The sequence below is a fragment of the Ptychodera flava genome (genome assembly GCF_041260155.1).
Source record: "Ptychodera flava strain L36383 chromosome 23 unlocalized genomic scaffold, AS_Pfla_20210202 Scaffold_24__1_contigs__length_23054250_pilon, whole genome shotgun sequence".
Lineage (NCBI taxonomy): Eukaryota > Metazoa > Hemichordata > Enteropneusta > Ptychoderidae > Ptychodera > Ptychodera flava.
The window spans coordinates 13,660,051-13,673,434 of NW_027248278.1; the positions used below are offsets into that span (position 1 = coordinate 13,660,051).

Consider the following 13,384-nt stretch of genomic DNA (forward strand, 5'->3'; position numbering starts at 1 on the left):
TAACTGTATCGCTGTCAAGTCAGTTCTTCTCCAGAAAATATGACGACGAGCGTAAACAGACCATAGGTTTGTAATGGCCTGAATTCTCCCGTTACAACATAAAAGGGGTCATCCTCCGTGTATTTGTTGCCGACGCTGACCGTACTCAAATCTAGAACAACCTGTTCACTCTGCAGTTCAGTCGCCTGTCTGCTATGGTGCCCGTTGTACATTACGCAATGTTCTATTTGTCAAATAATTCGTACAGAGAACTAGGCGCTGAGCAGAATTGACCAATCAACTTACGTTTCACATATGAGGTGTTCGTTTGTGCAACAGTAGGAGTGTGAGAACAAATTGATCTCACACTGGTGTTCTCACACTGCCAGCGCACTGGGGACGTGAGAATGTATGGTCCCTCACATTGCCAGGTAAACACATCATATTGTGTGACTTGAAGTCACTTTGTATCATCAGTCAGAGTGTGTATGGTCCCTCACTTTGCTAGGTAAACACATCATGGTGTGTGACTTGATGTCACTTTGTATCATCAATCAGAGTGTGTATGGTCCCTCACTTTGCTAGGTAAACACATCATGGTGTGTGACCTGATGTCACTTTGTATCATCAATCAGAGTGTGTATTGTCCCTCACTTTGCTAGGTAAAAACATCATTGTGTGTGATTTGATGTAACTTTGTATCATCAATCAGAGCGTGTATTGTCCCTCACTTTGCTAGGTAAACACTTCATGGTGTGTGATTTGATGTCACTTTGTATCATCAATCAGAGTGTGTATGGTCCCTCACTTTGCTAGGTAAACACATCATTGTGTGTGATTTGATGTCACTTTGTATCATCAATCAGAGTGTGTATTGTCCCTCACTTTGCTAGGTAAACACATCATGGTGTGTGACCTGATGTCACTTTGTATCATCAATCAGAGTGTGTATGGTCCCTCACTTTGCTAGGTAAACACATCATGGTGTACGACCTGATATCACTTTGTATCATCAATCAGAGTGTGTGTGGTCCTTCACTTTAATAGGTAAACACATCATGGTGTGTGATTTGATGTCACTTTGTATCGTCAATCAGAATGTGTATGGTCCCTCACTTTGCCAGTTAAACACATCATGGTGTGTGACTTGATGTCACTTTGTATCATCAGTCAGAGTGTGTATGGTCTCTCACTTTAATAGGTAAACACATCATGGTGTGTGACTTGATGTCACTTTGTATCATCAATATACAATAGAATAGACAGGTTCAAAAACAATTCTGCGAAAATTGAAACCGACAGAAATGTACTAAAAGTCTATACAATACAGAATATTAAACTACATGACAGATGTCAGACTATAACTTATGTTACTGCAAAGGTCGATATCAGGAAAGGAACAAACAAAATAATTTTAAGTATTCATGCATCAATCGATCAGAGAATAACATTTTAATTCACTTACTACAAGGAGTTCTGAAAGGGGCATAAGTAAGTAGAATTTAGATATCAAGGGGCAATGTCTACATACCTTCGTTGCATCAACGTTGTAAGGTTTAAAACACTCAGAGGGTATCATACTGAGAGGTATTGTTAGAGCTGTAAGTTTTAAAATTTTGAAGTAAGTAAATACAGATTTATTTGTGATTTCTGTGACAAATTCCAATGGACAATATGACATTAAACTGGTCCAATAATCATTTCCATTCAAGGTTATACATTACCAGACATTTGTGATTTAAAATATAAGTCGGACTATCCTAAACAAGCGTATTCAAGGTACTTTTGTATTTCATAGAATTGTAACGTTTTGATGAGTAGAATCTTGTGTTTCATTTGACGGTAGAAGTATGCATGGCTAGAAATTTAAAACAGGTTGGGACTAAGAACGATGCCTACATCCTTCACATTCTGTATTGGAGTAAGGTTAATTCAGACAACATTTCTCAAGGTTTAAATCTTTGTAGATATTTTTTCTTCAAGCTATTTTCCCTTCATAAATGTTACGATTTCAATTCATGGTGTGGATGGCACCAATAAAATTTAGGCACTTACCCTGGCTCTTTATTTGCATATTACTTAAACTTTCATGATAAGTGACATTTGTCCAAATTTACAGTGCTAAATTAGAAGAAACCTACTGCAGATACTGATCTAACAATGATATGATTATAGCATGACACTCTTAACACTATTGGTTGAAATGCTTGCTAAATTATATACTAACAAAGTGGTGTTATCATTGGCGTTGTAAATCCATTGACTGCATCACATAAACTGCCTAGATATACTAATTTTGCCAATGCAACTGTCTTTATAGACATTTTAGAATGTCTTGTCGAAATATATCAATTTAAGTACAGTGAATATTTATATTTAGCAATACTGATGCACAATTACACGTAACATTGCAATCACAGTGGCGTATTCAGTTCGCATCGTGGGTGGTCCCTCCTCACTTTGACACGTAGACCTGTGCGTGTGTAAAATGATGTCACTATGTACTGTATACGTGAGTGTGTGTAAGATTTTTCACTTTGATACGTAAACCTGCCTCTACATCACTTTGTATGTACAAAGTGGGAACCCTAAAAAAGCCGTTTTCAAGGAAAAGAAGTAGCCCACGTTGTTCAGCAACCTCTTTTATGTCAGATTCTGCAATTTTTATTTAGAAATAACCATTCCTTACCCATTGTTTCACTTTGTACTTTTGTATTTTCACTTTGTACCATGTGAACAAGCGTGTCACACTTTGACACATACACTTGCTGTGTGTGTGTGTGTGTGTGTAATCCCATAATTTTTTCTCCGTTTGACATCATCGTATACTCGTATGTTTCGCGGAGCCCCACAACTTATCGCCTTCGGCTCGAAGTTGCATGGCTCCGCGAAATACACTCTTATCCGATGACGTCAAACAGAGAATGAGGATTATACATCATGATTACAACATAAAAATTATTCACTGTCGTATAATTATGCTTTATAGTCCTGGATTGGGACGGATGATCATTCGATCACTCTTTGGTGTATTGTATAAGAATGACTGCGAATTGAAGTAATTTTTGAAATCTCAAAAGTAATCACTTGGTAACGATATGCCATTGACCAATCATTAACTATACATATGATTTTGTCGTTATTTGGTGATAATTTCTAGGACGTTTTGAAATACAGACATCAACTTGTCTAATTGCCACCTACTTGACCTCGTAGGGTTTTAGTGTGTGTACACAAGCAAACAGGTCTTACTATGCCATATTCGCCATGAGCAAGAAGCTCCCATCACTGTGCCAAAAGAGCTAAATAAACAAAGGATTATGCTTGATTTTATTTGGATTCTGTCTCAATTTTTAACACAGGGTACCAATTATTAGCTCTCATTTACAACCTTGGCAGGGTCTGTTTTGTCTTTATACAAGCAGAATTTCAGACTGTATCAAGTAGGCTTAATCAACAGTAAAGTGGTCACGTGTATATGTTACTGTTTACGGTTATTGCAAATGTTGGCTACATACGTAAATTACAACATCCAAACAGCCAGGCTAAATTCTTTGGCACTTTGCAGTACGAAATAACGCCAGTGTCACTAAGATCGGTCGCGATCTGCAAGCGCTTTCCAAGGTATACCGTCCGGCTTCCTCATTCAATGCAGACTGAACAGAGAGTAAATTATTAATAATAAGTCACTATTATCCTTCCAAGTCATTGAAGTAACATAGTTACAACCACCTTAATTCTCTCCTAACACTTGCAGGATTGGTCGCTTGCCAACGTTACTTATAACTTTAATTTTAATATGTGGATCCGGTGTTGCTAAATGTTGGCTACATACGTAAATTACAACATCCAAACAGCCTGGCTAAATTCTTTGGTACAAATTAGTGCCGGTGTCGCTAAGAGCGGCCGCGATCTGCAAGCGCTTTCCAAAATATGAGGTATACCGTCTCGCCTTCCTCATTCCATGCAGACTGAAAAGAGAGTAAATTATTTATAAGTCACTATTATCCTTCCAAGTCATTCAAATAACATAGTTACAACCACCTCAATTCTCTCCTCTCACTTGCAGGATTGGTCGTTTGCCAACGTTACTTATAACTTTAATTTTAATATGTGGATCCGGTGTTGCCTGTGCATTCTCACCTAATATCATCGTCTTCTCTGCCTTCCGTTTGATGATTGGCGCCGCAACGACCGGTTCCTTTCTCGTAGCCTTTGTTTTTGGTAAGTCAAAAGTATCAGTCATCCTATTGTAAGGAAATTGAAGACATAATACAACAGAGAGTAAAAACATAACTATTTTTGTATATCCCTACATCGTACTGCTACTTTAAAGAGATAACGGCACCCTCATGACATAATGAACGGGTGCACAACTTGAACGTGGCAGCGATATTTAGTTGAGAACGAGTAGCCTCATTTCACGATTTTAACCTACTGTTATTTTACTGCTTCTGTATATAACTGGAAATAAATATTAGGAAAGCTAAAACGTACATAACATGTATATATGTATGTTTGGATGGATGTGATATGTATGTATGTATGTATGTATGTATGTATGTATGTATGTATGTATGTATGTATGTATGTATGTATGTATGTATGTATGTATGTATGTATGTGTGTGTGTGTGTGTGTGTGTGTGTGGTGTGTGTGTGTGTGTGTGTGGTGTGTGTGTGTGTGTGTGTGTGTGTGTGTGTGTGTGTGTGTGTATGTATGTATGTATGTATGTATGTATGTATGTATGTATGTATGTATGTATGTATGTGTATGTATGTATGTATGTATGTATGTATGTATGTGATTTATGTAATGTATTTAACATACTGCAATGTAACGAGCAAAACAAACATTTCTGCTTGTATTTGCGGGTATAAATGTAAAAGTAAACGTGTGTAAGTGGTATATGAGATTCCTACAATCGTACTTTGTGTTCTCCTCTTCTACTCCAATATTTCCTGCTACAGTTACAGAACTTGTAGGTCCCCAAAGCGTGTCTTTGCCGGATTTGTTATACAATTGTACTTCAGTGCTGGCTATATGTTCTTCGCCGGATTGGCATACTTCATTCGAGACTGGTGGATACTTCAGTTAGTTATTAGTGCTCCGCTTGTCGTATTTGTCTTGATCTATTGGTTGTAAGTATTTGTTATAAATTATGTTCAGCTCCCGAAATCCCCCCGTTTTAAAAGTCACGTGAAGGGATACACTATAGAATCTTGGACCTGTGAATGCGACGTAGAAAACACTAAAAATGGCATTCTCATATTAATACGAAGTAAATTGATAAAGGAACATTGATTCAAAGTGGTGAACATTTTCACTGTATAGCCATCTCACACTTGACAATGATTCTGCTCTGCTGCTTCTTCGTTCGAAGACCTCACCATTGCCTACCATCTCAATCAACAACAGCGCCAGCGAACATTGCTTTGGCTGTAAATTAAATATTATTACATAAAAAGCTAACAATGACAAAGAAGAAAATCATGTAATTACCGTACTCCAATAGATGTACCCCATGTCTACAGTCTGAGCAACCTGACCCCTGCCTCGTGTGATGCTCTTCATCTAGACTCCTACTTGACAAATGGTATTCCATTGAACGATATAACATACTGTAAGTTGATTTCTAATTACATGACAAGCTTCTTAAAAGCCAATATTCCTTGCAATGATATCTTTTAAGGATCCTCCCTGAATCACCAAGATGGCTGCTATCGACAGGCAGAATGGACAGGGCTCTGAAGGTCATCAGGAAGTTCGAGAAAGGAAACCATGTAATGATACCGGAAAGTGTGTATGACGAAATGAAGGCAAATCCAAAACAGGATGAGAAGGTACATTTGGACATACTACGAAAGTTACTTAAATTTTTTAACAACTCTCATACCATTATTCATCCCCCATAAGAAACAGTATGAATGTAGTCCATTCTCTCAAACTGCATGAAAACGCAATAATACAGATAAATTCACACTAATGAGTTACCTGTATTATAGAATAATACACGTGAATTCACACGAATCCACATGAATACAGGCTTGCTGAATACAAGCAATGGATTATTGACTGTATTCATCTGTATATGCACTCTTCAGCTAAAATACAGGCAATAATCCATGCAAATACAGTATGTATTATTGGGTTTTCATGCAGTGAAAATTTTAAACAAAAAATTGTATTTTGTCTTATCTTAACTGTCACCTTCATGATCAATTGAAGCTAGCATACCCATCGAAGAACAGAACATAGTTGTCACCACTAGGTGTTTACATGATTAAAATATAATGAGCATTAGACCACGTACAAACCACGAAGTCATAGATACAATACCAAAAACGGCGGACATCTGGACTGTTGCCACACCAATCGAAAGGTGAAGGCGTTTCTGAAAGAGAAATAATGCCACAAACTCGGTACCCGACACGTATCAATCTGTAAAGCCTAGTAGGTGATCGTCATTTTTCAAAGGTAAATCACCCAGTATATCATACCTATTTACTTGCTCATAATCATACAGAGTGTTTATACAATAAGTGATTAAATTGAGTTGTAAGCTGTTCTTTAAATAAACTTACGTCATATCTATTTAACTACCCATGATAGGAAGCAGAAAATCAAGGACGGAAGGAAGGTTTCCTAGATATTATTAAATCTTCAACATTGAGGAAGAGAAGTCTCAATTTGTTTTTCAATTGGTGAGACATTGTTATTTATATAACAAGCTAAAAAGAGACCATCAAAATAAGAAGAACACGCGTGTGACATACGAATATCATCGCGTTTAATCTAAATCCCTCTTTTGGTAAAAGTGTAAGAACGAAAATATCTGACAAAATCATGGTGTGACCTTTTCTTAGCACGGTACGTTCCTCTAAAAAAGGCTGGCGAAGTTCAAAATACTGACAACATTCTAACAACAAACTTCACAAGACAAAACCTGAATGGTAACTAATTATCACACATACATGATGTTTCCATGATGTTTCCATCGCCTAAAGGTTTTGTAAATATGCCACCGGCAATCTGAATAGACCCTAAAGAAACAATGAATTCAATTTTGATAAGGCGGTTTGCATTATCCAAAGTCCCAATATAGTTTATATGTGCCGAAGCTGGTATCGATACCAATGTATCGATGTAATTTCCCTCAACTGTTTTACGTCAATGCTTTGATACACATAAGGAATACGTACTACTGTTTTCTACATTTCCAACATACAATTGGTGCATGTCTTTACGTATGTCCGCGTTTTAATTTTGTTGTTGTGTAGTCTACGTTTTTTAAAAGTTCAGACATTAAAGGTTCGGCTGTTAGTTACGAGAACGCGTACGTCATCATATTCTCTGGTGATGTCATCAAATTGTACATTCATTTCTGGCGAACCTGACCACAGACAAATATAGAAACAGACTAGCAACGGGTATTGTTCAAGGCGTGAAGTGGTTACGTAACCCATCCATGTTCGCCTCGCTCAGGCAGCTCTCTTTTCCGAAGAGTGCCGACCATGGACCCTTCGGTAGTTTCCGGATTTTCGCCAATTTTTAAGCGAAAGAATGTTCGCCAAATTTGATGTTGTTGTTGTCGTGTGGCGCTGCGCGGAATTGGCGTGCTGGCGAAAACGGGAGTGCTTTGAGCCTCAGGAAAGTGGGTTTTACCATTTTAAAAATGCCTCTCTCATTTTTATGAATATATAATGAGTGTGTTTGAACCAAATTTGAAAGTCTTTTATCGATACTGTCAGATTTTACTCAATGGTGTACGGTCAGTCATACCGTAGTTTACACGTTTGTCAAGGAAGGACATGTTTATGAAACTGCTGGCGTGTTATGTTTTGATTGGCGTGAAGCAGTGTTTCTGTCCTGAGAGCTCAAAGAGTAACTATGATTGCTACGAGACTGGCAGCACGATGCCATCTCGTTCGTTTTTTCGCATAATCTCGTGCAACTATCAACCACAAACAAAGTCTCCAAAAAGTGTAACACCTTTGAAGTTCATTTTAATGTGAAAAGGCCATTGTCTACTGAGGCGACCATGGAATAAAAGGAATGCCGCGTTGCTAGTCTGTTTATCTATTTGTCTGTGACCTGACGAAGAGTGTTTAGGATTTTACGTGAGGGATAGTTGTTGTCTCATACGTTATGAACATACGTATTCATTGTCATTTTCGGCAACTAAACAAGACCGATATGCTAATATATTTTTTACACTTTCTTGTATTGTTGAGTCTTCGATTTGTACAGTTGTCTTGATGCATTGCATGCGTAAAACGGTGCTTTCAACTTGGCTACTGCACCTTTGTGACGTCTCTGGTTACTTGCAGAATCGCTTTGTGCATTCTTATAATTTTCTTCCTTATTCATCAAAACAGGTTTACAAACAGCTTAGTATATTACGGGGTGTCGCTGAACACCTCCAACCTTGGGGGTGATGACTATCTCAACGCGTTTATATCTGCCGCAGTTGAAATTCCAGCTCACGCCATGGGTTTGTACATAGTTGATACCAAACTTGGAAGACGCTGGTCGCTTTGCGGAACGATGGTCCTCGGTGGATTGGCTTGTATTTTGACTCTTTTCGCCCCGTCTTGTGAGTCAAATCAAGTAGCTACTTTACCAAGAGTAAACTATTGGGTGGATGTTCACTTTATCAGGCAGATATTTAAACTTTACAATAGATGATCCACAACATCTGTAAAGTGGAAATCTGGAAACCTGAAATTTCCAACACAATTTCGTTTCTTTTACACTAATTTATGCATGTTCACAAGGTGTGAATTGTGTAAATTAAATACAGTAACCATTTCTGGTAGGTTATGAAAAATCGGGGGGGGGGGGGATTACTACTTTTACTTGTATAATTAATTTTGTCGAGTGCCGAAAATATGTGTTCAGTGGACATTGGATAAAGAGCATTGTTTCCTGAATGGAACATATGGAATTATAATGACTAGTGTATTTTGTGTTCCGTCAAGGTGAAATGGAATGGATAGGAATTACTCTGGCAATGATGGGAAAGTTTTGCATCACGTGTTCATTGGAGTCAATTACATCTTTTCTGCTGAGATGTATCCAACGCCTGCGAGGTAATGTTGATGATGATGATAATAATGATGATGTTTATGATTATGTTCATTATTATTATTATTATGGTGATGGTTATGCTTATAATGATATATGACGACGGTGACGACGACGACGAATAATAATAATAATTAATAATTATGATTTTTTATTATCATCATGGTCGATGCTGTTCTAATATCCCCATCGTTATTGTTTATCAGTATCTGTTATTTGAATTGTTTAATGCATTGGAAAAGAAAGGAAGTGCGTAGATGGAATAATTGCAAGATGTTAATGTTTTTTATGCGCTTCAAATATAATGATCACTACAGAATGTCGAAAGACTAAGTAATACAATATATGGTCGTCCAGATCAAGCTTACCTCATCAAAGGGAATTGTTATACGTAGTCTTGTTGTTGGATAGAATTAGAGGTTATAAACGGCAACCGAGGGAATTTTGTTGCAAATATAAGACCTCTGGGGTGAAAATTAGCATATTTAGCTGGAAATAATCACCGAGCGAAGCAAGGTGATTATTTCACCCAAATACGCTAATTTTTACCGCAGAGGTCTTATATCCGCAACCAAATACCCAAGCGCACCGTTTATATCCTCATTATAACAAGCTAAAGATAAAAAAGTGGACAATGTCATTATTTAGGGCCGAAATTGGAACGAGAGCTCAGGAGCGCCCAGCTTCATACAAACTCTAAAAAGAACGTTTCAGAACGTGCGTGTGTGCACAGTTGAATTCATAAAATACGGTTACGCAATGCATGGATATCGCGATTAGACATCGAACTTGAAGAATTTTACTTCAAAAAAACAAACGCTCAAAAAACAAAAAATCAAAAAACAAAAAACAAAAAATCAATCTCAATCAATAGACTTGTTTGACATTATGGCGCGTTGAGCTCTCAAGTTGGCGTTCGAAATTTGTGCGATCTCAAAAATGTTATGCGGCGCGCAGGCCTTCTTGTTGAGAATATAAAACCTTGCTCCAGCCAATCAGATTGCCGGATTCCAGCTGAGCATATTATAATAGAAAGTAACGCTTTGGGTATAGCTATTGGATAACACCAACATAAAAGTAAAGTTATAAAGGCAGCGGTTTCTGGGGTAAAGTTTGTAATGTCACTTCAGTTTTACGCGCTTACAAAACAATTCTATCTAAAACTATGAACCTCTCACCGACCAAAAAGTTTGGATGGTTTTAAGTCAGTTTTGTGCCTCATAAAAACAAACGCTGAGAAAATCATAAAAACGTGACGTTTTTAACAATTATCCCTAGCGAAGGCAGGTGTACACTAGATATTGGCACAACGCGCGACATATAGCACGAACTGCCCTGCGAGTGCTATATGAGCTTCACGCTCTGATAAGGAAGTTAGGAGAGCAAATTTCAAAACATTTAATAATATAAATAGTACTTAATATAGATTCTAATGCCGAATATCTATGTTATCTACACGTTTCTTGTCTTAACTTCTATATCAGTTAAAGAGCCTATTTTAGCACAGCCGGCGCGAGCTCTTGTCCAATCAGAACGACGCGCGCAAGGCCGTATTAGACACGCGGATATAATAAAATGTGAGTTACTATCAAATCTAGTTAAAATCAGTTACAAATGCATGTACCGTGCGCGTATACGAGTGACGACTGAAATTATTAGTTCGGAGATGTTAAAGTAGTTTGTTTTGTAGGGTTTTTAATAATTTCTCACTGTCACTCAGACAAATGCGGAAATGAAAGTGACTGATTCATGATATCAAAAAACTGCTTCCCTTAACGAGAATTATGTCTGTTACTCAGTTCAAGACAGGATCGTAGACGGTGTAAATACAGCTACTTAATTAAGATATGCACTTCGTGTTTGGTAGGGAACAACTATATGATGCTTAAGCGTATGAACTTTAGGCCTATAGAACTTAATTTACAGATGGGAATCAAAAATGACTGTCAGGCCTCTATACGAAAATATTACATTCGATGTTTGACATGTACCACCTGTAGACTGAGGTCTTTGGGCGTTCACTATGGCATCTGACTGAAAACAACAAGCGTCGACGCCGCAAGTCCATCAAATTCTAACGCTAACATTGTGATGTGTTGCTATTATTCGGTTCATCAATCGTTTCCTTTCTCTTGTATGCCTTCGTCAAAACAGAAACAGTGGTGTTGGAGTGTGCTCTATGTGTGCACGAGTTGGTGGAATACTGGCACCACAGATCTTACTGTTGAGCACATTATGGGAGCCATTAGCTGTAGTGGTTTTTGGAGCTTGTTCGATCAGTGCCGGTCTGTTGGTTTTGCTCCTACCGGAAACCAGGAATCTAAAGTTACCAGAGACAATAAAAGAGGCTGAGCTGGTCGAAAGGTTAGTACTGAATTTTTAATATGTTTTTCTTCGGTTGGTTTTTTTTGCTGTTTGTCATCGCTGCTTAATAAGGATTTATTTGCATGAACAGTTTGTATAAATACACAGTTTTAGATAAGTGATTAAATGATGAAGACATGGAAGTGGTTCGAACATAATGTTGCCCGGCATGATATTCGCATGTCATGATATGGGTCGCGGTGAAGATATGACTCAATTCGTTTCATTTTGTTCAATTGTATTCATTCAGTGATCATTGTGGTGCATGGTTTTGACAAATGGCCAAGTGTTTCTTCTAATTTCCTCCATGTTCATCAGCGTATAAGATTTCGCTTCAATAGGTTAGCCATTCGACATATATCAATCACAGAGTGGGAGATACACACTGACAGTCATCGATATAATGTGCATGTGTAAATAGAATCAGAGTATTTCGATGATAAAGTACATTATATTACCATGCTCTGCCCGTCGCATTTTGATTGGTCGAGCTGAACCACGTGACTGACCACAAATACACAGTAATGGTCTGTTTATATGCCCGTGAATATGAATAATAAGATTAACAACTCAAAGTATCATAACTTTACAGCTCAAACGTAGATCATAATCAATCACAAAATAAAAATGAGCACTTGTAGGTCATGTTGAGATACTTTTTTCTGAAAAACATCTCAGGATTTGCCAATTTTTTACAGCGCGCGTGACAGTGCGTCGCGTATTGTTCAGTTTCTGGGGCCTAGTTGTCGTTCGCTCCTGAAATTTTCGGAAATTTTGACGGTTTTCTGGGGTTCGCTGATAATATAATGGATATAACAGACTCCGCTCTGACCATTAACGTTTATTTGTGGGCGCGGGCTCGAGGAAAGCCAAATTAACGGGCTCGGCAAGCCTCGCCCGTTAATTTTTGGCTTTCCTCTCGCCCTTGCCCACAAATAAACGTTAATGGTCAGCGCGTCGCCCGTTATTTCTATATTTAAGCATCAATATACATTATATGTTCCATAGTCTTGGTTCAGGAAACAATAGGGTAATTACCGATTGTAAACAATGTAAAACGACATTAAATGTTTAAATAATGTCTAGACCTACAGCCAGGAAAAAGACTGAAATGGGCAAAATGACTGGCAGTGAGAAAGTGGTTGGTTCAAGCAAAGAGAGGTATTTGGTGGAGGAGACGCCCGAAGGAAAAGATTTCCACAATGGCTTAGAAAACCCGATTATTAATGTAACAGACGAACGAGCTGTGGACGTTGCAACTAAGACAAGCGGATTATAACAATAATATACTCCACAGATATTGTACCAATGACATTGATATAAGCTAGCCTATCATTCGACATGACAAATTGGGCTTATGAGAATAATTACTTTTATGAATATTCTCTCGTTGCATATCCACTATCCAGAGTTTGTTCGCTTGTTGATCAATAAGGAATAATTTTTAATGATTATCATATCATTTCCGTAACTAGGAAAGGAATTAAAATATAAGCCATATGTTTGTTACGTGGTTATGAGTTATGGGTGTTTTTTTTGTTATTGAGTCAATAAGGATTACATCTTTTTAATATTTTTCATATATTTCCGTGACTAGGAAAGGGTTTTTAAAAATATTAGCCATATATCTATTGCGTGGTTATGAGATTGCCAATGGTAACCATTTCAATAATCTGCTCATCATTGTAATGTGTTCAGGTTCAAAGATTATTCACTTACTGTTTCATCTGTTGGGCAAATCAGTATCTGTGGTACCACATTACTTTTGCGGCAGACGTGATGCTTTCAATTGTTAATCTAAAATACTGTTTCATGTATGAATGGTAAATGATTGTAACTTGAGCCACGGGTAATGTAATTGAAAAGGCGCTTAACATATGTGCTGTGGCATTTTGTTGTGAAGTTGAACACTTCTCCAAATTTTCGATCGGGGGAGAATGGGCATGGTTCACTT

General features: G+C 37.7%; 1 pseudogene; it reads left to right on the forward strand.

Moving 5' to 3' along the window:
- The first annotated feature begins 5,714 nt into the window (after window positions 1-5,714).
- LOC139124675 (organic cation transporter protein-like) lies at window positions 5,715-12,826 on the forward strand (annotated as a pseudogene).
- Window positions 12,827-13,384: the final 558 nt, after the last annotated feature.